This window comes from Rhinolophus sinicus, linkage group LG13 (assembly GCF_036562045.2).
Source record: "Rhinolophus sinicus isolate RSC01 linkage group LG13, ASM3656204v1, whole genome shotgun sequence".
NCBI lineage: Eukaryota > Metazoa > Chordata > Mammalia > Chiroptera > Rhinolophidae > Rhinolophus > Rhinolophus sinicus.
Genome location: NC_133762.1, coordinates 8,140,341 through 8,166,040, shown reverse-complemented (window position 1 = coordinate 8,166,040; position 25,700 = coordinate 8,140,341). Strand labels below are relative to the sequence as shown.

Here is a 25,700-nt window from a genome sequence, read left to right as displayed (position 1 = left end):
AGCGTAGCTCATCATTACACAGTATTTTCATCATATAGATATGACAGACACAAATAACCTCAAGAGCATAGGTAAGAGTAAAATGTTTAGGTAGTAAAATAATTAGGAAGTGATGGGTTTTGAATATTGATTATCTTTCTTTTAAAGACAATTTACTTAATTATAAGTTTATATATTTTCTTGTTTAATAATGGCTGTTTAACCACCAGCTCACAAAATTCCTGAAAATTCAGCCATTGGCCCTACTAGCTCCAGCTTTCACTGGAATTCACCTCTTTATCTCTGCCACATCCCTCTAAAGTGTTAACCTTGATGCCTTTTTTTTTTTTTTTTTAAGTTCCTTTGTCTCTTCCTTTCTCATCAAGGGTCCTTTGAGACTATTGTTTTGTTATTATTGTTGCTCTGGGCTTACCTTTTAATTCTTTCACTTCTTACATTGAAACATTTCAAATTTTAACCTTTTTTTCTTTTTCTTTTTTTTTGTTGTTGTTAACAATGCCTTTTTCAGTTTCTTTAAAAAATTTTTTTGTATTTTTCAATTACAGTTGACATTCAGTATTATTTTATATTAGTTTCAGGTGTACAGTATAGTGGTTAGGCATTTATATAATTTATTATATAATTTATTATAATATGAAGTGATCCCTTCTCTGTTTTCAGCATTCCCTTAGCCTCCTCTACTAATTTTAAACATGATAAGGGACGGGGGTTTGCAAATTGTTATTGGATAAAAAAGAAATTAAGCCTGTGAGGCTCATAATATTGATGAGGAAATAGAGTGCCAGAAGGACCCAAGTAACAGAGAAGTCCTAAGTGGTGTCTGTGGCCCCTGGCTTCCTGTCATCTTGCAAACCAATTAGATTGAAACTTTCTGAAGGCACACTCTGAGGCTCATATCCACCTCTCCCTTCCTACATGTTACCTGGCACAGTGTTTGGCCCATCTTGGGCACTTGACACATGTTGTCGGTTACCTTTTGTGCCAAGAGGGCAATTTTCAGCCTTAACTAACCCCCCTGCTGGTTTTGACTGGCTCTGCTAGATCCTTCCTCACTTCCACAGATGTGTTTTGGGACCTATTTGAAATGCTTGTCAGACTCTCCCTGCCAGATTTCAGTTGCCTAAGCTGGAGGGGACTGTTCCAGGTCTCCTGTTTATGATTCCCAACTCTGCTGACTTTGGCCTGTGAGGGTGGAATCTACGCTCAGCTGGAAAGTCGATTGGACGAAGCATGCCTCTCCCATCCTGTCAACTTTGACCTTGAAGAGTGTGTCCTGGCACCACAAATAAAGTTCCATTTTAAAACTCAAACTCAAGACACACTGCAGTTTCTGCTGGAGAATTGAAGCAGTTTCATATGCTAGGACCAGGTATTCCAGTACTGTACCTTTTAGATCCAGGAAATACAAAGTAACCGGGGAGTGCAGCATGTTTAACCACAGTGAGAGCTGGCAGTTTTCTCTGATCGGTAGAGAGGAACCATAATAAGCCCTTCACAGGTGCCATTGAAGTGCCCTTGGCAGGCTTCCTAAGGACGTCCTCTCACCCTCACTGATAACATGAGGACACAGTTCACACATGTGAAGGGAATTAGTGTTGCTGTTTAAATGTCATTAGACTACCTCGAGATACAGATACACTCAAACTACAAATCACAGAATAATGCTGTTGTCGACCCTGGGTTTTCAGTCCAGTGATGAGTCCTTTGCAGCAAAGGAGATGGAGAAAGAGTACCAGTGCCCAGGGTCATGTGACCTGTGTGGTCCTTTACAAAGGGGCTACTTGAGTCGTCATGGCGGGTATCAAAATGTAAGTTCTGCTTGAAAAAAACAATATATATATGTATATATGTCATATATATGACATATATATGAATGTATGACACAGACACATACATATATACATGCACACATCTACATTGTATACACAGATCAAACTATTTAGCATTTTCAACCAAATCATAGAACTGAGCCCCGATTTCAATGTACGTAACACTCATCAAATGGAAAGACCGTGTGTTTTGCTAGCAACCACTGCAACAATTTTGTAAATATTAAAATACAAATGCTGCTAGATATAATGCGCAAACGTTTTGACTAGGCTATGGACATTATCACGCATGGAGGGTATGGAGGTCAGAGAGCAAACCATACAAAGTTCTGGACTTCATTATCGGAAGGCCATGAGAAAAAAAAAAAAAATGTTGGTGGGAATCTGAATGCCTTAAGACCTGGCTTACTATAACTACTTTATAAAAAATGTGTAGCCTTCGTTTTTATGTACAAGGGGATTATCGAATGTGGAAAGATGGAAATTAGTGATGAAACACCCTCCCTATGCCTTTGAAGTTTCAGAGTCACAGAGAGATTTTTCTAGACGCTCAATTCCCATCTGGCAACTTAAAACCAAGTATGTGAACAGTAGAGCCCTGAGAATCTCTCGGGGCCTGGCACGGTGTGCTGTGCCAGGGGACAGCCAAGTGCCCTTCATTGGTGCCTTAGGAATACGGGTACTCAGCCGTTCCGCCGAGAATGGGAGCTGGTGCAGATGGCTGAAGGGTCACCAGCTTCCTGAGCCCTGAAACTTGGCAGTGTTCTCAGCCTTGATTTGGTGGAGATGCAATGCTTCCTGTTCTCTGTGAGCAAAGAGACAGAGGTCTTTGTGCTGAAGCACAGATGGCTGCCAGTGGGGGGACGGGGGGTTCCCTGCCTCGCTGGCAGCTCTACTAACAAACCTGACAAAGTGAGACGTTCTGACCTACTCCCTCAGATTCAGAAAGTCCTCAAGATGTTGGTGCTCCTTTTTAGCCTTTAAATCATCTGTTTTGTGTTTAGTCTTGTAAACCACCTAAAGCTCTTCCTGGAATACGATCCGAACACATTGAGAGTTAATTCGGATTAAGACCACTATAAAGAGAAAGGACAGACCTAACTGCAGAAGGAAGCCAGAAAAAAAGAACCTGATCTACAGTTTATTCCGATGGAACTTCTTCTAGGAAAATCGATTTGAATATGAGATGGGTGGGAAGCAGGAGGGACGCTTGGTCCAGAAGAATATGTCAGTGACCTAACAGGTTTTGACATCTTCCTTACTGGGATAATTACAAGAAAGCCAAGACTCTGCTCTTTAGAGAAATTGCAAGTACTTTTGTTCCATTCCTTATGTGGTTTCACTGTTTTATATTGAACTATTCAGTCTGTTGTGAGGCAAGACACTACCTTGATTCTTTTCCAAGAATAAATCAGTTGTGCCAACAGAGTTAATAGGAAAATAAGAGAGGGCAACCACACCACCCAGAATTCCCAACCCTTTTCTTCCACACAATCCCCTCTGACCCAGGTCACCTTCAAACGTCACATGTTGACTTGAGCTGTCCTCATTTACATAATTTCAGCCGTTAGACCTCCTAGGACCTTAGTGTGATGAGCCCCTTAGAAAGAAGCTGAAATGGGGAATGGATAGAAGAGGGGGCATGAGGTCTCGGGGATTGCCCGGCAGATGTAAACCATCGTTTGTAGACATAGGACCACCTTTATATTTACCACAGAACACTGACCTTGGGAATCCAGAAGGATCTTTTGAGGGGGTTAGAGAACTAGAACAGCCTCCTCCAGGTCATTTTGGGTTTACACAGAAGCCGATGTCGTGGTAGCAGAGGAAATTTCCTTCTTTGGAACAGAATTCCATACAGAGGCTGGTAATTCAGGGCATTGGCATAGAGCAGGGAGAAGGGCCAGTCCCCTCTGTGGGAGACAAATGACAGAGGTCAGGCCATGTAAAAATGCCTCATCAAGAAAATCTTGGTCCGGCGCTGTTCACTAGTATGAGCAAGAAAACTAAAATTCTGATCTGGAATTGAAGAGGAATCCAACTTCAATTAAGTCCGTGCGCAATAGACAGGACGGGGCTAGAAGGTGGGAGGACCCACTGAGCAGGGCTTCAAAGAACTAACCGAGGAACGTTTGGCCCAGCAGGGACCGGAAATCAGAAGAGACTGTGGGGGGTGGACTGATGGGCTGTGACCCCACTGCCTTTCTCATTGTTTCTGGAGCACAAGTTATGCCAGTCTCACGGCTTTCTCCTGGAATCCACGGGGATGCCTGACTTCCTCACTTCCTCCAGGTCTTTGCCAGATGTCGTCTTATCCAACAGACCCTCCGTGACGTCACCTTCTAGGTGCCATTTCCCGTGCGCAAAAGACTTTTCTCCCCTTTTCTTTCCCTGACTGGACTCCCTGGTCCCCCAGATCCTTCCAGAAATTCCTTTGATTTCTTAGACACCCCCCCTAAGATTCCGACGCCCCTCCTACCATGACAATGCTCTGTGTTGTCCCTCTGCTAGCACGTGTCTGTTTCAATCTCCCTAACTGCTCGCTTGCTTGTCTGCCTCTCCCAAGGAATCTTAAGTGCTTGGACAGAACAGTTCATTGTTTTATTCTCAGCACCCAGCACATAGAAATCTCTCAACAATGTTTGTTAAACAAAGGCAATAAACTATGCATGTGTATTTATTCTTAGACCTTTTGAATTCTTAGGCACGTCCTTTTAGTTATGGATTCCCACATGCCCAAGTCATTGGGCATATCCATGTGGGTCCCAAATGTGCCGTTCCTATCCTGGGATGGGATGTGGAACCCACAAATTCAATGCCATATGAGATAGTCGTCCATCTCCTCTAATTTTAAAATAGACAATGAAGCCAAACAACAGTCCTCATTTCCTTAAGCTAAACCAGCTTACACGCCTTTCCTCTGTCTGCCCTTACATGTAACCTCAGAGATCGTAAAAGAGTAACCCACACAGACTCCCTGAACTTCCCCACCATTCCTGCTCCCTCCGTGGCCCCTGGGAACTATAAACTCCCTTTCTTGAAGCTATTCAGTGAGCATATTACCAAGTGAAATGGTCCATTTTATTAGTCATTTCCCCACACCCAGCCTTGATTATTTCACAGGCGGTAAAGACAAATCCCCAGACCCTTCCCCAAATCTATGGAGCCGCTGGCTTCCGGAGCTGCCCCCCCTCCTGCACACGGCCCCGCGTGTGCTTCTGCTGTCACACCCACAACGTGCCGTGTGCCGCACAGTTGGCACAGATATCTTGAAACTAGGCAGACCTTCTGCAGTGTTTAGTTTGGGGCAGAATTTATGCTTTTGGCTGGCCGCCACTGTGAACTGTGTTTAGTTTTAACTGACAGACCTGGTCAACACCACAGGTCATAGGTAAGCCTGGCTAATCCCGATTTGGGGAAGCCAAATCAGAAGGTCGTCTCCCCTTCCCAACTTTCTTCTGCTCTCCTTACCGCTTCAGTACAGGTTGATCCCAGAAAAATAGCTCTGTCCTTCTACCTGATTCTGTTCTGTAAACACTTCCTGCTTGGTGATGACACTGTTCTTTAGAAACCAGATACCCAGGGATTAGAAGAAGCCGCGGAGGGAAGAGTCAGAGAAGGGATTAGGTCACACACTGGGAAATAAGACTCCGTGGCTCGTATGGTAAGGAGAAGACAGTTGCTCTAAGAAATCCGGACAGATGTAATGTGACATTTCCTCCTTAAACCTGGACCCGGGCAGCTTTCGGGCACAATTCAGCAGGATGCTGATGAGCCAGACAGGAGAACTGCCAACCAGACATGAGACTGATGTTTGTACACCGGTGTCACCGGGACACAAGGACTTTTTGTTTTACTTTTCCCCTCAGGGGGGAATTTGCAGTGAGCCATCTTGTGACTGCTGGTTTTATTCAGTTCAGTGAAAGTGTCTGTGCTCTTTCCTACTATCTCAACCAGAATCTGTCCAGGTGCCAGGCTGGGAAAGCGTATCGTCCCAGCATGAAAGTGTGATCCAGCCATTATGAGCCTCAAAGAGTCTTTGGGGGACAGGTCAGTGAGCTGCAGGATGGCATAGATGTGGGGGGGTGGGGGAGATGTCAGTGCCATTACTCATGATAGGAGAAGGACAGAGAAAACTGTCAGGGTCAAGGGAACCCACAGAGTTTGTAATGATCTTAAAGCCAAGAAAAGTCACGACAGTGTGACAATGAGCAACAATCACCTGAGGATCTTAAATACCCAGGGCACGTTCGTGTTCATATTTGTGAAAGAAAATCAGTAGAAGGTAAATAATATCCTGAAAATATAGGTTCCATGAAGTAGGGAGTTTTATCCCCGTACTTTGGATTGTTCACTGCTAAGGAGATTTCGCCTGACATATAGCAGGCACTCAATAGACACACATCAAATAAATGAATAAGTTAATTAAAAGAATTTTTTAGAGGGCACTTAGAATGGGAAAATATAGCACCCATCACATGTCTCATAAAATCTAACTTGCACTTTACCAAATATAATCCCTGCTGATAGGAGAAATGTTTACTAAGTGAATATGATTTTATTTCTGGGGTTATGAGTTAAGCATTTGTGTTATGGTCTAGTATAATATGAAGGAACACACTGGATTTAAATGCATTCATTCAAATGCAAATTTTGTACATGTACATACACAAATATACGAGTACATATGACTATATCACGTATATATCCATGTATATATGTTATAATTAAGAAGTGGAAAGGAATGCTGTTAAGGGACAATATGAAACACACAACAAAAATCTCTAAAGCTATCAAACACAAAAGAACAAGGTGAAACCGAGCTGTAGACTCCACGTCTTGGCTCTGTGTTTAGGGGCGAGTGGGGCTGCCTGTTGAAAGGGAACTGTATGTACCTGCGGTCATTTCCCTTTCGCATTCTGCTGGCCCTTGTTGGATTTGGGCCCTGACCTCTGCTAGCCTGTGCTGAGCCAAGGGTGTTTCTGACCCTGGGACACATCCCCCAGCTTACGGGGCGTTTGCATCCCACACTGTACTCATCCTTTGGTTTCTGGAGAGTCAGGGGCCGACCATGGAACTCTGCAGTCCTTTCATAACAGGCCTGTGGTTCAGGCATGGCTTGGAAAGGGCCCACTGCTGGCAGGCTCTCCCGGCGAAGTTTCCAGCAGCAGTGTGGCTCCATTTGGCCTCCTTCAACAGGTCTTCAGTTGGCTATATTAGTTCATCGACTTCAGACTTTGAATTGGCACATAGGCTTTGTGCAGATGGGGCAGTCACATCGACGGGCCTGGAACTAATTAAAAACTGGAATATTTTAGATTAGGAGGAGGAAGTGTGGCCAGATTTGCAGGGATAGTGCAAGTGAACTGAGAGAGTAAATTGACTCAGTCCTTTAAGAAAAATCACTGTTGCCTGACCTTAGGTACCCCCAGCTGGGCTTGGGCCTGTCCCGGGGTGAGATAGATGGACCCTGCTAACCTAACAGGTACTGAACCATCTCAGTGGCTTAGGAAATATTCCTTTTGTTTATTTATTTGTTCATCTTCCTAATGGCACAATATTTTGTTAACAGTTTGCCAAGCTTGTTAGCTTCAGGAAAAAGACACATCCAAGTAAGTAAAAGCCTGTGAAAAGCATTTAGAACGAGGGAAAATTACTGCGTCGCTGAGCATCAGGGGCTGTGTTCAGAAAACTGGACTGAGACAGGCTGGGGGGGCACACCCAGTGACCGCCCGCCACAGTGGAGCACCATCCACAAGGATCCCTCCCACCTTCCTTCTAGGGCCCCATTTTAATGCACCCTGCCTCTCCTCTTTGTCGCCCCCTGCTGGCTCTACTTAGGATTCCTTCTTGGACTCAGAGATCAGTACTCATCTTTGCTCAGATGTGAATGTCTTGTCTTGCTAAGGACCTCACCAAGGCTTGCATCTGACTGCTGTTTCACCCCAGGTTTGGGGGAACCACGTAGCTTGTTTTCAGCCTTAACGATCTTAGCTCAGAGCTAGCAGTTCTGGATTCAAAGAAATTCCACTGCTGGTTGTTTTGGGTGTTTTTGTAATATCTTTTTTTTTCACACTTAGGTGCCCAGCACTGCATTGCATCATGAAAGATATTATCCCATAATCCACTTACCAGAAAAAACCAAAAAAGTAAAGAAATTGATATTGTTATTCCTTTTTTTATTTTAAGTTTTTAAATTTGTGGTCAACTATAAATCATAAGAAAAATTTACCATCTTAACCATTTTTAAATGTAAGCTTCAGTGGCAGGAAATATATTCACATTGTTGTGCAACTATCAACACCGTGTATCTCCAGAACTCTTGTCATCTGGCAAAACTGAAACCCTGCCCCCATTGAACAACTCCCCATTCTCCCCTTCCCCAAGAACCTGGCAACTGCCATTGTACTTTCTGTCTCTATGGATTTCACTCCTCTAGGTACCTCATATAAGTGGAATCATCTAGTACTTGTGTTTTTATGTCTGGCTTATTTCACCAAGCATAATATCTTCAAGGTCCATCCATGCTCTAATATGGGCCACAACGGCCTTCTTTTGTAGCTGTATAATACTCCATTGTATGCATAATCCACAAGTGGTTTATCCATTCATCTGTCAGTGGACACTTAGGTTGCTTTTACCTTTTAGCTCTTGTGAATAATGCTTCCATGAACCTGGGTGTACAAATAGATCTTTGAGACTGTTATTCTGTTTTATAGCTGAGGAATCCATGCCTCAGCATAGAGAGGTTAAGTAACTTGCCTCAGGGCATATGATAGTTGAGTGACGGAAGTAGGGTTTAGATGCAAGAGTTCTCACTCCAGAATATGTCCGTTTCATCTCTGTCCCACGGCGAAGGGTTGTATAGCTCGGAGCTGAAGCATCACCTGAGACAGTACCAACAGGCTTTGCATTAATTAAATCATCATCTTAAAAGCAAAATTCCCAAACTGGATCTCTGATGCTAAATTACACCATCGCATTCCAAAAATGTCAGGATTATATAAGAACAATAATAGTAATAATAATAATAATAGTGATAAAAGGAACCAGTGATGTGGGGCTTCACATGTGAAAAACACACGATACCAGCCACATAAATATATTGATTCTGATGAAAAGAAATAAAAAGCGTCAGCCATTTCACCCCACTGTGGGCTAAAACCAGTCACTATGATAATATCCACCATCACGAACAACTCTTAGTCGGTCCTTTGTGTGTTTTATCCTCCAAAACGCCTACTAATCCCCCCATTTTATAGATGAGAAATCCAAAGCACAAAATGAAATATTAGAGTTCAATCTGCAGTGTATCTGGACCCAACACTCAAGTTCTTCCTGTTACCTCTTAGGTCTAAGGCATTGCCTCCAGGGAGTCATGTAGTTGAACTTCAGTGAATTACATGTCAACAAAATATTTGTGTATAAGCTGCTGTGATGTTTAGGCGCATGGCTTTTGGAAGGATCCAGAAGGATCCCTCAACGTGAGCAATGTGTGAAGGTCTTTGAAGAAGAGAGACTCGTGGAAACGAACAAATGAATGACCTAGTGAACAGATCAGTGCATATTTAATATCTAGTAAAATTCCGTAGATGCCGCCATATCCTGTATATCACCACCGCTGCCTCTGACAACTCAGCTTTCATGGAAGGCTCTGGGCTGGGGAGTTTGTTTAGCAGTCCCCCCTGCTCGGGCCACCTGGCTCATTTTCAGATTGTTTCCAGTGCTTCAGCCTCCAACTCAGCTCTTCATCCTGGAAAAGTTTGTGTCTCACTCCAGCCCAGTGCTGTGATTTATTTTTGGCGGGTAAAGGGAAGAATGAGTCATACCTGCTCTTCTATTGGAGTTTAATGGGAGCATGGTGGCTGGTGGTAAAGATGGTAGTTTATCAGGCTGGGGCCTTGTAGAGTTTATGGCGTGGTTCTCTCTGAGCCTCTGACTTTCCTTGCCCCTGTGAGTCACTTTGCAATAATAATAAAGAGGTGAGGTCCCTCACAGTACATCTCCTTGTACTAGGTTTTCAGCACACAATAATGTCCGTATTGTGAGGGGAAAGATGATGTCACCTCCTTGGCAGTTGAAAACAAAGGGGCAGGGGGCAAACAAAAATGACCAGGGCCACCCAAAGAAGTGCGAATCAATACTATTGACAATGAAGAGAAAGCATTCTTTCTCTCGATCATAAAGTATGACTGAGCTAAGCAGTATTGACCTTGGGGTAAGGCATTTCCTAGCCTTTCATGAATGGCTCAAAAACTGATGGACTTTGGCTCAAACTGGTTATTAACTGCCTGAAAATGCCTGACCCTGGAAGCCCTAATTGCTGCTACAAATACAGAACACAGAAGTAAACCCAAGTCTGGCTTACACAATGAGCTGTTGTAAGGCAGTCCCGATGCTGAACCATCAGGCTGACCTTGCAGAGCAGCTGGAGTGGCCCCCACCACAGAACCATTCCTGATGGACCCAATGCTAGGTATACGAGCACATTCCAGAAATAAAAATGGATGGCGTTTACCAGTCTTACAGGACAAGATGTTATACACTCTAGGTGTAACAAAGTATTATGCTTCACACATGTACTGATATGTCCCTGTGACTACAAAGGCCAGCACTGTCCATAGCAATATCATGTGAGCCATGTGTGGGATTTATCCTTCTCTACTAGCCATGCTGAAAAAGTCAGTGGAATAAATTGTAACAATATAGTTCGCTTAACCCAATTGTCCAAACTATTAACATTTCCGCATGGACTCAAAAAGATATTAGAGATATTTTCTGTTCATTTTGTATACAAGGTTTTCGCAATCCAGTGTGATGCACCTTGAATACATCGGAATTTGGACTAGCCACATTTCAAGTGTGCAAGAACCCCATGTGTTTGGTGCATCCCATTGTGGATAGTGCGGGCAGAGGAAATTGGTGGGTTTTAAGCAATACATTAGGATGTTTAAACGAGTAAAATGGCCAGAATAGCGGGGTGCGTTTTCCCATAATGATCAGCAAAGAGCAAACTGAGGAGGGGCTGCTAAATAAGTTTGAGGTATATACTGCCAGTGCATTCAGGAAGACAGAGAGACATTCATCGATGGTATTTAAGTTTGAAAAGAACGTTCACAGACAGTGACCAAATTTTGCAAAAAGATGTGAAATACTCCAGCAAAAATCAATAAATAATCAGGTCATTTCAGATAGTAAAAGCTCTACAAAGAATGCACACTGGGCGATGACAGAAATCGGGACATGGGGTAGGGGTGTGGCTGGCTGTGGCAGGAAGGCGACAGGGCTTTAGCGAGGCTGGTTGAGAAATGCTTCCTGGGTTGATGGGAAGGATAAGGCAGGCCCACCTTAGCAGGTCTGGAAACGTACATCCCCGGGTAAAGGGCCAGCAGGTACACCTGTGTTTTGGTTTTAATGATGCAGAGTGTCTGTGTTCAGATAAGATTGCTATACACAATATGAATAACTTCAAGGCCTCGTTTCCTACCTCAGGATGGTCAGACCTCAAACTTAAGAGGAACTCTGCCTTCAAGCAATTGTTGAATGCTACTTTCAATAAATTATCTCCTGATAGTTCTGGGGTGCCGCTGTGTATCCATGAGAATCAGGTTAGCACTGGTCCTTGGCAGAAAATACCTTTCTGGTGGCAATACAATTGCTTGTCACATCCGGTGGCTTTCTCTCCTGGCCAGTGTCTAGATAAACCCTGTGAAATTCTGGTTCTCTGAGTTCCCTTTCCCATGTTTCAAATTGACCATCTCATAGTGTCTCTCCAAACAGGGCCAAAAGCCTGTTGGTTAAGTTCCTGGTCACCCCATTCCGATCCTAGTCCACTCCTGCCTTCCTGGTACTGCAACCAGTTACCTTAATAAGTGCAGAAGTTCTCCAGCTCTGCATCTCCACTTGTATGTATTCACTTACAAGTGAATTATTCACTTGCGTTTATTCACTTGCATGGCTAATGCATACGCTCCAAAGCAGTTCGAGGTTTAGATCCCAGAACAACTTTATTTTCTTATTCTATTGGCTCATGTTGCCCTTAGGAACCACCAGTTGTACTGTGTGGTATTGACTGCACTTTGGGTGGCATTGACGAGCACACAGTAGGACCAACAACCATTTCCTCGTGGTGCACATACTAAGCTTGGACTCTTTTTTACATTTTTGCAGAGACAGCAACGAAACCTAGTGCTGTGTCCGGCGTTGAGAAACTCGGTCAAGACTTCTTCACATTTGAAGTTCTCAGCCAAGGTAGGTCAGCTCTCCATTACCTTTTTTACCAACTGTAAAAGTCCAGAGTTTCACTTCAAGGCTTTTTTTAAGAACCGTCTGCTGTCTAGATTTGTCATTAGACAACAGTTGCTCAGTCTTGTTTCTGTTGGCTATTCTCTACTCATCAAGTTCATTAACACTGTGTGGTTCAAAGAGCATCAGTTTATAGCCAACAGACAAGACTGATTTCCAGCTCCTGTTACCAGTAATCCTGTGTGTACATTTATTATTAAAACTCACAGATACCATCTAAGGATGCAATAGAGAAAACAAATTGTGGACAGCACTAAATAATGATGATGATTGCTGCTTATCAAATGTTTATTATGTGTCAGAGACCAGATTAAACCCTTTTTCATCTATAATGTCGTTGAGGTTTCAGAGTAATCCTGTAAGAGAATTGTTATTAATATTATTAGCCCCATTTCACAGAAGAGCGCATGAGGTCCAAATTAGTTAAAGGGCATTTCAAGTTTATACAGTTTATAAGTGGTGGAGCCAGAATTCAAACTCAGGATTGACAAACTCCAGGCTCCGTGTTCTCACCCATATACAAGACCCAGATGATACACCAGCTTCGACCGCATACACAGATTCTGGAAGAATGCAGGGTTAGAGATAGGTAAATAAAAATGGGTCTATACCAGCAGATATGATAGAAGAGGTACAGAATGTTCTTTCCTTCCTTTCCTGTTTTTCTTTTTTAAATAATGGAAAGTAGGGAGGGCGTATGTGGCAAAGCAGTGAGAAACACAGAGGGAGGGCTGGCGTTGAAACTGATCTGAAAGACGTTGAGACCATCCAGAGAAGAGAAAATGACTTAGTGTGCTTACCCTAAGGAAGCACGAGGGGACATGTCTTGCACTTTTTCAAATGGTTCCAGCCTGCCATAGCTTACGTTACCATCAGAATGATTTAAAAGCAACCTATGCTGAGAAGTCCTTTTGGTGGCAACTTCGTAATCTGCTCAGTGTCCGACAAGACTCTCTTCGGTGACCAAATAAACAATTTCAAGGCATAGCTCGTAGGGAATTTATTTTAACCTGCTTTTATTTCGTGGGTGCTTTCCAAGTTTTGCTTGTTAACTACAAAGGGACAAATGTTTCCCATCAGGCCAGGAGGAGAAATGGGGGCATCAACATAATCCAAACTCAAAATACAAAAGCATCTCTGGAGATAAAATATTTATAATTCACGTATTTGAAACAACCCACACTCCTTTGCCTGGGGAATCATTTCTGGTAATTATTAAATAACTTTAAAAGGACATATCAGACTCCTCTTGGGCCATTCCCCATATTTTGCCCACGAGTTTACAGACGTCATTCGTGTAGCCACAGTTGCACGCAGGTGTGAAGTCTCAGCAGCTTGCCCCCGGGTCCCTTGGCCTCCAGTGCACACAGTAGGTGCGGAGACCCACTCAGCCATTCTGACCCACGTACATGCCTGGAAATAAAGGGGGCAACATAATAACATTAGGCAACCCTTGACCAATGAAGGACAGGAGTGGTGGATAAATGCTCCCCTCTTCGGTCCAACTGCAGGGCAAGTTTGAAATGCATTTATTCTACTTGTCTCATCAAAGTGTTCGTACTGGGCTCCAGCCCCTGCTGTGCTTAGTACAGTCAGCTTGAGAGCGCACTCTGGGATCGGCTTTTCCTCTGTGAGTTCACTTCTCAAAACAAGCTACCTGCGCCCCAGTGCTTGTCTCAAGCTTTACTTTCTAGAACACCCTGCGCTAACAAAAGCTTATTACCATATTTTATAATTGATGCAAACTATCTGTGTAGCTCCTCTTGAAAGTGTTGGATGGTGCATATTTTAAGCAATGTCGAAAAGCTCATTTTTATTAGAAATGCATTCAAGATACTTGATACCCCTTATATTAGTTAATTTTCCTTGGGGTATGATCATTTCAGAGTTGACAATCACTAGTCTCACAAGAAACGCATGAAATCGTAGTCTGTACATAGTTTTATATTTCATCTATCCACTCTTTTGTGGATTGTGAAATTCCTTACGTGTGTGAAACATACTTACTCTGACTTAAGACTTAGTTTACTTTGGGAAGATCCATAAAATGTGACATTTAAAAAATTAGCCAAATTCATCTAAATTTTTTTGATGTCACAGATGGCATCTCTTGAAATAGAATAAATGAAAATTCTTCAGAATAGCGTAATGCACACATTGTGTCAGTTCTCTCGAAAATAGTCCCAAGAAGACCAGAGATGGTAGACTGTTTAATCTCAAAATTTATTTTTTATAGGCATCTCATAGAGATTGATTGGCATGACAAATTCCACAGGCACGTCCCCTACAATTAGCAGGTTAAAGATGAATCCTGGAATATGCATCCGTAATCAACCTTTCAGGGGATTCTGAAGCAGATGACCCTTGGACCACAATTTAGGAAATGCCATTTGTAGAATCTTCAGATTTCATGGATGGCGGTGCATCTGCAGCTAAACCACTCATGTTGTGGATTAGAAAGATGCTCCTGATTCTATTGTTAGGCTCCTGCCATGTTGTCTCATTCTAGCCTCTTCTCCTTTCACCCCCAATTATCGTTTTTCTTTGTACCGTACAAACGATGGGAGTGGGTACATGTGATGGCTCTGGGGTCAGGCCACCCCTTTCCATACCCTGGTTCTGCCCTTCCCTGGGAGTATGACCTCTGTGTCTCATCCAGCCAGACCCAATGATAACACCTGGGGATCCATTTGTAAACAGATGAAGAACTGTCCTCGAGGAACTTCTGCTTCAGTCACTTTTACTGGAATATGAGGATATGAATAGCATCTGTGTCATCACAGTGTCATGAGGATTCCATGACTTAATCCATGGAAGCACTTGGAACATTGCTTGGCACATCCTTACCGAATGTTAACCTTTATTAATCATGCTAGCCCCATGTTTAATATCCTTCAGTGAGTCACCGCTGCCTTTAGGGGAAATTCCAAACTGCTTAGCACAATAGACAGAGTCTTTCAGATCTGGCTCCTGCCTTTGCCTCTTGCTTCATCCCCTGCACGCTCCTTCCCCCGCTAGCCATTGGAGTTGTTCATGGTTTCCATCCTGTGTTGTACTTTCCCACCTGCTGCCTTGACTCCCCCATCCCCATCCTCTCTCTCTTGGGTCATCTCCTTTGTGGGGGCCTTTTTCCTCAAGAGTTAGCTCAAATTGTCCCCTTTGTAAAGATAATTGTGCCAGCTCCTCCGTACCGATCCACGGCCCCCGCTGGTCACATTGAGCCCCTTTCCCACACAGCGTTCACACCTGACTTTATTAGAAATGGCGGAGTGGAAGCAGAGAGTCAGTCTAGTTGTGGGATTCCGGGTGGGAGCTGAACAGTGCAGACCATCTTGGTGGTGCAAAAGACTAAAGGAGCAGACAGATGTACCGTATATTCTGAAAGGCAAGTCAGTAAGATGTCCCTGATAAAGAGAGAATAAGAGGGAGAGAAAGGGAGGGATCCAGAGTAAATATTGGGTTTCTGGTTTGGGTAGCTGGGTAAATGATGGCGTCGTTTACCAAGACAGGGAAGACGGGTTGTTAAAATCATTTCCTGATAAAGGGGAAATAGAAATTCTGTGAAGGCTGGTTAAGTTTGATGCGATTGATGCGAATAATATGTACAAGGCAGTTAGACATGTATCTAAAGTTTGGCGAAAATTCTGAATTGCAGCTATACCTTTAGATGTGTTTTTTTTAAAGCACTAATAATAGTACTGAAATCTATGAGAATAGAGGGGATCACCCGGAAAAAAATGGTAACAATAGAGGAGACCAAGGACCCAGTCTTTAGAAATAGGTGTTTGAGGTCATGAGAGATGCAAGGCACCAACAAGGGGCACAGAGAAAGGAGGGAAGGAGGAGAGTGCTGTCAGGAAGACCGAGTGTGGGGAGGAGAGAGACAGTCAAGAAGCGTGACGCTGAGGCCTGCCCCTGGAGGAAAAGTAAGGTCAAAAAGAGGAAAAGGTCTCTTGTTTTGGCATCAAAGAGAAAATTGGTAACCGTCACATAAGTAATTTATGTGATGATTTAAATCATGTGTTTCCATTTTGTGGCGGCAATAAACACGAGCTTGTAGTCAGTGGAGGCACGACTGGGGTGAGGACATAGAGACTGTGTGAAAAGACAGCTCCTTCCAGAAAGCTGGCTCTGAGGAGGAGCCCAGACACAGTCACGTGGCTGGAGAGTGACAAGTCATCACGGGAGGAGATGTGTGCGTGTGTGTGTTTCAAGATGGTAGACTGAGGGGCACAATATACAACGAAGAGGATGAGATGGTAGCTAAGAGGGAGTAGTCCAAGGTGCAACACCACTCTATCTTTTAATTAATCTAGTAACAGTTTCTCTAGGATTTTAATTTCATCGCAACCCTCGGTGCCAGCCAATCATATGAGACCAAGAGCCGAGATTAAGGGGTGGGAGCCAGTGAATGATGAAGTTCACACCCCTCATTCTGTTGATCAGACTCAAATCCAGAGGATGTTTAGAAACTCTGCAGTCCTAAGCTAGGGACTTTTGAAACCGTACTCTCAGATGAGTGGTATTGCGTGACCACTAGCAACCTCTGGATGACATTCCTGACAGATATGTGCGCCGCCGTTGCGCACAGCCCTAGAACCCAGCGAGGGACGTCTGGCCGACGTCCCTCTGGGAGGCTGAGTCACTTAATCAGAACACCTCCTCAGGGATGAGTCGTGGGGCCACTTGGGGCAGGATTCTACATAGCAAGATTTTGTTTAACAGGCATGAACAAGGACATTCACTATTGGCCTCATATTGAAATTGTTTGTTGAATTATTGGCTTCATGGTGAAACCACAAACTTTTCAAAGGCAGGGCCTGTGGGTTAGTGCTTTCTGTGGCCCCAGCGTCTAACTCAGGGGCTGGTAATTGATGGCTCTCGTTAAATATTGATTGAATGGTAGAATAATTAAATGGACTCAGTGACTAAAATCTTTCAAATTGCAGATACAAACACACACTCATGGTTTGCATAGGTTAATCTTCTTCATATTACTATGAAAACCTTGCATCCTAGTAATTCTGAGGCATTCTGAATATCAAATCTTGCCCATTATCACTTCATGTGCCCCATTATATAGTGATAGATGATAGATAGATAGATAGATAGATAGATAGATAGATAGATAGATAGAAAAAAATAGAATTAGCCTATGACAGAAAACTCTTTCCATCTAGCATCTCCCTTAATGATTTATAAGGGTCTACCATGAAGAAATCTTTTGTGTTAAATACTCTCTTTTAACAGTAACAGTAGTAATAATAGTACTATTTGTTGACTGTTGTCCAGGTATTGTATGAACAGCATTCCATATATCACATATTAGTGCACTTAACTTTCAAAATAGAATAATTATTGTTAGGATCTGCTTTTTATATGTGAGAAAATGAGACTTATAGAAGCATTGTAGTTGTCCCAAGATCGCAGAGCTAGTAAGTGATTGATGGGTGAGGGGGTGGGGGGGTTGAAAGCCAGGTAGAATACCAGATCGTAACCACAGAATGTAAATATTACTGTATCCCTAGAAATTTACATCCCCAGCATGGTAAGGCATGTGGCATTGACCCAAGGCAGCCAGTTTGGGCGAGTTGGAGTGGGGAGGGACAGGAGGACCAGCCCAGCCGTTAAACCCTGAAAAGTACAGACTCGGACACCCAGAGAGGAAGGTCAGTGGCTCCACAGAAAACAGACTGTGCTCAGAAACAAGCTGAACCTATTTCCCAGTGGCTCTGTGGCCAGCCCGCCCGCCCTTTGTCCTTGACTTGCAGAGCTGACTAGTGCCCGTTCTGGAAAGGGAATTTGGGACGCAGCAGCCCTTTGGCAGAGCCTGCAAGATGGGAACAATGACTTGTCATTTCCTGAGGAGTTCTGAGACTTATTTCCAAAGCTCCGACTAGTTTCAACCAGACTTGGGGTCTCTGCTCTGAACATTGACTTCATTTTAAAGGAGAAAAACTTCTGTTTTACTAATTTACTTGAGGAAATAAGGATGTTCGAGAAATGGTAGAATATTCAGCGGGGCGGGGAATGGGGGGAACTTGGAAATCTGTACAGATAAGTCACTCTGGAAGTTTTCACAAGGTGTGTTTCACTTGTTAGGGAATGTACTCATTTATTAATATATTTCCTGGCCGCCCCCGCCATGGGTTCCTTCCCCCCACCTCTCTCCCACTGACATGGAGAATTAGCATATGATTTATTTCCCGTCTTACAGTTCCTCCCCAGTGAATTGCTATGATTGGCAGCAGACCTTGCTCTGAAAAACCTGGTAGAAATATTTGAAAAGGCATCAGGGACGGAATCTACTTAGCACCGTGCCTGCCACTTCATCTATTTTTACCACCACGCCCCTGCTAGATTGGCGGGGAGGGAGTTTATGCTGAAGTTGCAATTGTGCGTCTCCTCCCAAAGCCTGCTTTAACCTGCCCCATTTGGCAGTTCACCTGTTTAAAGAGAATCTATGGAGGCTGGGGAAGGGCTTACGTAATCGAATCCAGTCCAGGTTGAAAGACCTTTTGAAAAGCCGTGCTGCGTCTTCAGATACCGGTGACTTCTCTTCCAAGCAGTGGAAGCAATTGGCGTGCCCTTAATTACCTCTTGCGTCATCCGTCTAGGGAGCCTGGTTCTTATTTTGAGAGACAAAAGAGCCATGTGTCTTTCCATGATGCCTAATGGAGATGGGATAAAATTGGAGGCTCCCTCGAGGCCCGGTGGGAAGTTGATCTGAAAATTATGATCAAATTTTTCCCCCATCATTTTTAAATGGGTTAATAGGGAAGGCCATGTGTGCAGTGTCTTGGCGTCTTTCTCTCCAGGACGCTCAATAGCGCGCGGTTTGGACCTTCTCACCTATGCTATTACCCATTACCTCCACTGAGTGAGGGCATGGGAGTTTGGCCACTGTGGTTGTTTGGGTAATGTGGATTAAAAGGCTTCAGATGGGGATTTAAAACAATTAGGTTTCTTTTGTTCTTTGGTTAGTTTTTTTCAGCCCAGTGACATGGTAGACAGATGGATTTATCTTCGGAATCCCAGTTACCGAGTTTCCTCTCTTGACCACTCCCTCCTACATTCCTCTTTTGAAGCACTGCCCTTCTCTAGCCCTCAGTCACCTTTCTTCTCATGCATTCATTCAACAAAGACTCCTAATTCCCATGGGAAGGGCCAGATACGATGCTAGGACTGGGGTAAAGGGACAGCAGATCCTGCTCCTGCCCTTAGGGGCCTGCTGTCCCTCTGGAGAAAAATGTTTGTAAACCAAAGCATACAAATGCTAAATAAACTTATCTATGTTCCATCGCTAGGGTTATTTATATATTAGCAAAACATTATACAATGGATTATGTCACCATTAAAACATATATTATTCCATATAAATATACGTGTGTATATATATGTGTAGCTACATATATATATATATATATATATATATATATATATATATATATATATATATAATTGGAGAGAGATTGCTTCCATGAACCAAGAAAATGACTTTAAAGATAATTTCAGCAAACGAGAGAATATATGGAAATTAATAAGACATAATAAAATGTTTGATGATAAAGTAGAGAAAACTCATAAGAATTATAAGAAAAAGGCAAAGATTTGACAGTAGGAGAGAAGTGGTTGAAAAAAATTCAAAGATTATTTTACAATTATTAGAATTTAGATTATTTTAATATTATTATTAAAGCTATTCTTTGCATGTAACTATTCCTTTACGTAGACAGAAGAAGGCTTTCTTTTTTTGCAGCAGACAAGAATCCATATATTTGCTTTAAGCAATAACAAACACCATGATTCATAAATTATTAAAGGAACTACCTTATTCCTTCTCGTTAGAAAAGCTCAGCCATCAAGCGAGCATCTGCTTTCCCTTTTCTCCCATAAAAGGCACATGATATAAACAGTCATCTTATGAACTTGAGCAAAGTTACATCACCCATGGTTTGAGGAATATAAATGACCCAACTTGAAGACAGAGGATTATGAAGAAATAGGCGAAAAGGCACAGCCAAACTTTTGCTTATGGCTCCGAGTGCCAGTGTGTTGGTGATTTTAGGTTTAGAAATGTGGTTTCCCACCCATCCCCTCTAGACTGTGTTTTGGAGAAAGGGGTCTCCCAGGACCTCAGAACAGGGGGATCACAGGGGCTGTCAGAAAACGCCTTTATCTTATGCTACAGCTTCAGTGGGACCTTAGTTCCTGTGGAAATGCTGTTAAAGGCTGTCGATCGGTTCTGTCTTGTTTGTTTTGACTTCTCGTTTTAGTGGTTTGTCCATCAGTTGTGGTCATTTCTCAAGAGGTTGCAATGAGGTTTCTTGTGATTCTTTCAACATAACATGTCTGCTTCTATTCTGAGTTTACTTATGTAAAGTGGCTAACGATGATGTTATAATTTGCTAAGCGGGATTCACACAGTCCCTGAAGAGCACAGGACCCAGAAGTGTAGATGGTCACAGTTACCATGTTCCTTTGCTTTCTCTGCTGCGCTTGCGGGTATGAAGATAAAGCCCCATCTTCCAGACCTTGGCTTCTATCTGAGTTGCAATCAGTAGTCCACACACGCTTTGCTCATTCATATTCATTCATGCAGCTCTCTCAGCACGCATCGTGGATGATTCCAGGTGATATTTGCAGTTATTGTTTGTTGTAAACGTGAAAATCTGTCTTGACTTCCAGTCAACAATGATTGGGCACGTACTCATGTCAAATTCTGTGCCAGGCACAGGGCATAAAGCAGTAAGACAGATTTTGCCCTTGGGGAGCTCAGAATTTAAAGTAGGAGATAAACAAGTGAAAATACACGTAGCCTGTAATGGGCTCCGTGACATGTACAGGTGTGCACAAGGCAATACGGAAGCAGTGATAAGAGCATCTCAGAGGGAGAGCGTGAGAAGCATTCCTGTTGACTCTTGAAGGTCAGGCAAGTGCTTATCAAGGAGAGAAAGGGGGAGAAGACACGTGACCACGGGCAGCATGCATAAATGCACAGGTGTATGCATGGCACATGCAGGCAACTCCATATAGATTGGAGAGAAAGCAGAATGAATATGGAGAAATGAGATGAGACAGGTGGGCACGAGTCATATCGAAGTGGGTGTTCAGAAGGCTCCTGCCGCACAGGACTCTATTCAGTATGCAAAAGTTCCCGTTCCCCAGATCTCTGCATCTCAGCCACCCTAGATATGCCGAGGTAATCTGCAGTGGCAGCATCTCCGAAAGCGCCGTGGGTGGATCTGCCAGGAGCACATTTGTGCAGCGGGTGGGATAGAGACATACAAGGGCCATACGTTCAAAAGGAAAAAGGAACCAGGTTCTCAAGCTGAGCCTTGGTTATTGAAGGAGGTTAGTCATTCTGAACACAGCATGGTTTCTGACAGTCTGATATGTCTTCAGCCTGGCCTCAAGGACACATGCTGCCTTAAGGACAGCAGTGACAAAGTCAGGAAGGGTGCCAGAGTCTAGAGCAGGGGCAATGCGGGCAAGAGAAGGCCATGCCCTTGAAGCCAAGCTGCAGATTTGTTCCTGCGCCCCGGAGAGCCATCTCCTGGAGTTACCAAGCACGCCTCTGCTCTGGGGGTTACGATGTATTCACCGTTATATTCCTTGAGCTGATCCTAGCGCTCGGCGAACGTTTATGAAATCAAGTTCAATTTACTTTCAAATCCACAGCAAAGAAGTATCAATCAAATGCAACTTGGCAAAGCCTCGGGATTTATACTTTCGATAGAATATCAATTTGTGAGCTTCCATCTTTCCAAGTTGAAAATGGTGGTAGCCCAATAAACTTCTTCCCTCAAGGACATTCTTTGCTCTGCTGGACTCATCTTCCTGGAAACTCTGTGAATTCAAAACCCAGTGTTATTCTTCTCACTTTTCATCTGGATGTGTCACTGACCCTTTGCACTACTCTGCCATAAGAAGCCCAAATACTCTCCAGGTCTGTGAAGGAAACAGTCACCATGCTTCCTTCCTCACTCAGGATCTCTGATAGACTGTGATTTGCAGTACCGACTTTCTAATAAGATGTCTAGCTCACTCCAAAACCTAGCATAGAACAATGAACCCTTCTGCAAACAAACAAGACATGCGTAGGTTTCACCTAATGAAGATAGAGGTCCCTTGATTCAAACCTGGCACAAAGTGGTGAGGGAGACGGGAGAAAGAAGCAGACACACCCAGTAATGGTCTTAGAAAAAGCTCTCCAGATGTGCCGTGTATATAATTTTTTACCCACCTCCAGCTGTCATCATTTCAACATTTAATATTTGATTTCCTGCTTTCTTCTTGCCTGCTATCAAAATTGAACTGAAGTCCCCGCTCTGCAGGAAATATCATACATATATAAATATATATATATTTTTTTTCATTGTGCTCTGATCTGTGAGCATCTTAAGTGGGATTTCTTCTGAAGGTTGCAAGTTAATGTCACAGAGGGAAAGCTGACATGTGAGTGCTGTCACCCATCAATCATTTCCTCGTGTTTCATACTGTGAGGTGTATTGATTATTTTTACTGCTTTGCTGCATCTCCTTCCTAAACTTCCCTCATGGAGAGAGAGCACTGCTCTAAATACGGAGAGTTTGAAAAGAGAGGGGCACTTAGCAAAGGGAATGACAGAATCTCACCTGATTATCACAGATGTTTTCCTGCTCCATCTGAGACACTCAGGTGTCCTCCTCCAAATGCTACCCATTCTCCATCTTTATCCATCTCACCAATCTCAGACCTCTTCAAGGATTTCATTCTGGAAGTTTCCATCTATCATCAGCAGTTCAGGGAGAATAATGAGGAAATAATTTGCATAGCTTGAGAGCTGAATTACTCCAGATGGAATTGACAGGGCAGGAGTAATTGAGGGGAAAATGCTTTTGAAGAGCTGTCTCCAAATTGGCTTTCATATCTCCAGGCTCTGAAGTTCCAGGGGGTCATTGCATGCAAAGGGGAAGCCAAAGAAGGTTTTATTGACAGTTACACCCTGTTTCTGGAACACGTGCTGCTGCTTCTTTTGCCTCTTGTTACCCGTGGATGGGGTTGGTGAGCCTCTGTCACAACACCTAGGGTCACACAGAGCTACAGCTTCACCCCCCGGCATAAAGTGTGCACCTCGACAGCTGCTCGCTTCTTGGAGAGCATACCTTTGCAGACAGTAAACTGTGTGAGACAGACATTTAGTTACAAGTTACAGTGACAGGAGTGGCTGCCACATATTAAGGACCTTCTACAGGACAGCTACGATGCTAGAACCGTACACACGCTACTGTGGAACCCTTCCTACAGCTGGAGAGAGTGAGCATCTGTCTCAGTTTAGAAATGTGGAAACATGATCAGACAGGTCCAGTCACTTGGCTAATGCCGCAGATTCGATGGAGGATTCAACCTCGTGGGCGCCTGGCTCCTTCCCACTTTGATGTCTCTGGTACCTTTTCCTACTATCAGGGGGAGAAAGGGAGAGGGAGAGGGAGACAGGGAAAGGGAGAGGGAGAGGAGGAGGGAGAGGGAGAGGGGGAGGGGGAGGGAGAGGGAGGGAGGGAGGGAGGGAGGAGAGAGAGAGAGAGAGAGAGAAGAAGGAGGAAGAGTAGCTCATCTATTGTCAGCGAGTGAGTGACATTATTTTCCTACAAAGCCGCCCACAGAAGGCCAGGTGTTAATGAGCTCTAAGCTTTCCTAGACCTATAAAGGTGAGGTGTTGATTGGATCTTGGTATTGAAAACCTTGGCGGTTCTGCTTAGGCCCAGGGCATTGCAATAGGGTGGAAAGAGTCATCAGATATGTTTGGTTCTCTGTTGCTGGGGAACACGCCACCCCAAACTTAGAGGCCTAAACACAGAAAAGAAGCATTTATTTGCTGAAAATTCAGCATTTGGCCAGGGCTCCTAGCCTCTGCTCCTTGTGGCGTCAGATGGGACAGTTTGACACTGGCCAGCAGATCTGCTTCTCAGATAGCTCACGCACATGGCTGGCAGGGTGGTGCTGGCTGTGCCCTGGAGCTCAGGGTGGGTCTTTCCTCCATGTGGCCTCTCCACATGGCTAGCTGGCCTTCTCTCAGCGTGACAGCTGGGTGAAGAAAGCGAATGCTTCAAGAGCTAGACCTCCAATAGGACAATGCACAAGCCCTTACCCAGCCTCCACTTACTTGACCTAACATCACGCTAAAGCTAGTTTCAGGGCCAAGCTGAGCCAACATGGGAGGAAACCACACAAGAGAGTGAATACCCAAAGATGGGGTTCATGGGGGGCCACCCAAGTAGCAATTTTTCACCAGCACCAGACGGACTTTGATCTGAATAGGGGCTCTGCCTAGAGTGTCCTCTGTAAACTTGGGAACGTTTCTTATGTGTTCCTCTGTGTTCCTTTCTCGCCCCATCTGTAAGACAGGGCTGACAAAATCTACCTCACACTTTTGATTAATTACTATAATTCCCACACCCGTGTGGGGTTAGCGTGCTCATCTACTTCAGGATGTGGGAATACTGAATTAATTCCCAATAAAAGAAACTAGGGCTTAATGAGTATGTGCCACAGAGACTCAGGAGTTGGGTAACAGTGGCAAACCTCGAATGTCTGCTTACAGAACCCTGAGGTAACTGACACCGCGTTTCCTCATGGAGGGAAACTAAGAAAGAGATTTCAAAACACTTTTTACAGGGTGTTGATATGAAAGAAAGCTGACTATGTAGGAGCAGCATGCTTGATTGCAAAAATTACCGTCTTGGGAGAAGACAAAGAGTGAATATAAATCTCACGCAAGTTACCCAGTGAAAGCATCTCCCCAGCAGCTCAGAAGTTGTTAGCCTCATTTTCTGTATTTTTAAAAGTGAGATGTTGAAAAAATTAAGCATGATATTAGCTATAAGGTGCCCCTTACAAAACTCTATCCCACTGTATATACTCAATAAATGGTATTGCTTTTACACTTGCTGCCACTGTGAAATGACTAGTGACAAACAAAACAAAACACAACAAAAACCCTAAAAGACATCAAATTGCCTGTATCTCCATTTGGAAGCATAATAATAGGTAGTGCGTATTTTAAAATATTCTCAATGAGAAAGTGCCATATTTTAAGAAATTGAGTAGATTTGTGAGAGTGGAGGTTGCTCAGGGGATACTTTAATACAGGGGTTGACAAACTTTTTTTTCAAAGGACCAAATAGTAAATATTAGGGCCATTCTGTCTTTGCAGCAACTATTCAATTCGGCCTTTGCAGTGCAAAAGCAGCCATAGACAATACAGAAACAACAGATATTATTGTGTTTCAATAAAGTTTTATTGAAACACAATAAAATGGGTGTTGGGATCCCGTTTGCCAACTCCTGATTTAAATAGCTGGCAAATGTAATGTTCAATGGCAACAAACATGATCCTCTTAGAATCAGATTCTTGAAATCCTTTGAGAGTTACCACGTTAATATATAAATTTATCTTTGACCCCATGGACTGAGTAATTGGAGCAGAGAGAAAAACCTGCACATGGTGACAAAGGTCACTTAATCCTTGACACCAGATGAATACGGTATTTCTTGGTCTCTAAGAATAACTGCTTGGACATTTGG

At 43.6% G+C, this 25,700-nt stretch overlaps 1 protein-coding gene across 1 annotated transcript in view; it reads left to right on the top strand.

Annotated features, from left to right (window-relative positions):
• Positions 1-25,700, top strand: part of MCTP2 (multiple C2 and transmembrane domain containing 2) — a 394,026-nt gene that overhangs the window by 141,432 nt on the left and 226,894 nt on the right. The window contains exon 2 of the mRNA XM_074317382.1: positions 12,000-12,080. The gene's annotated coding sequence lies outside the window, so the exon portion shown is untranslated. The remainder of the gene's footprint in view (positions 1-11,999; positions 12,081-25,700) is intronic.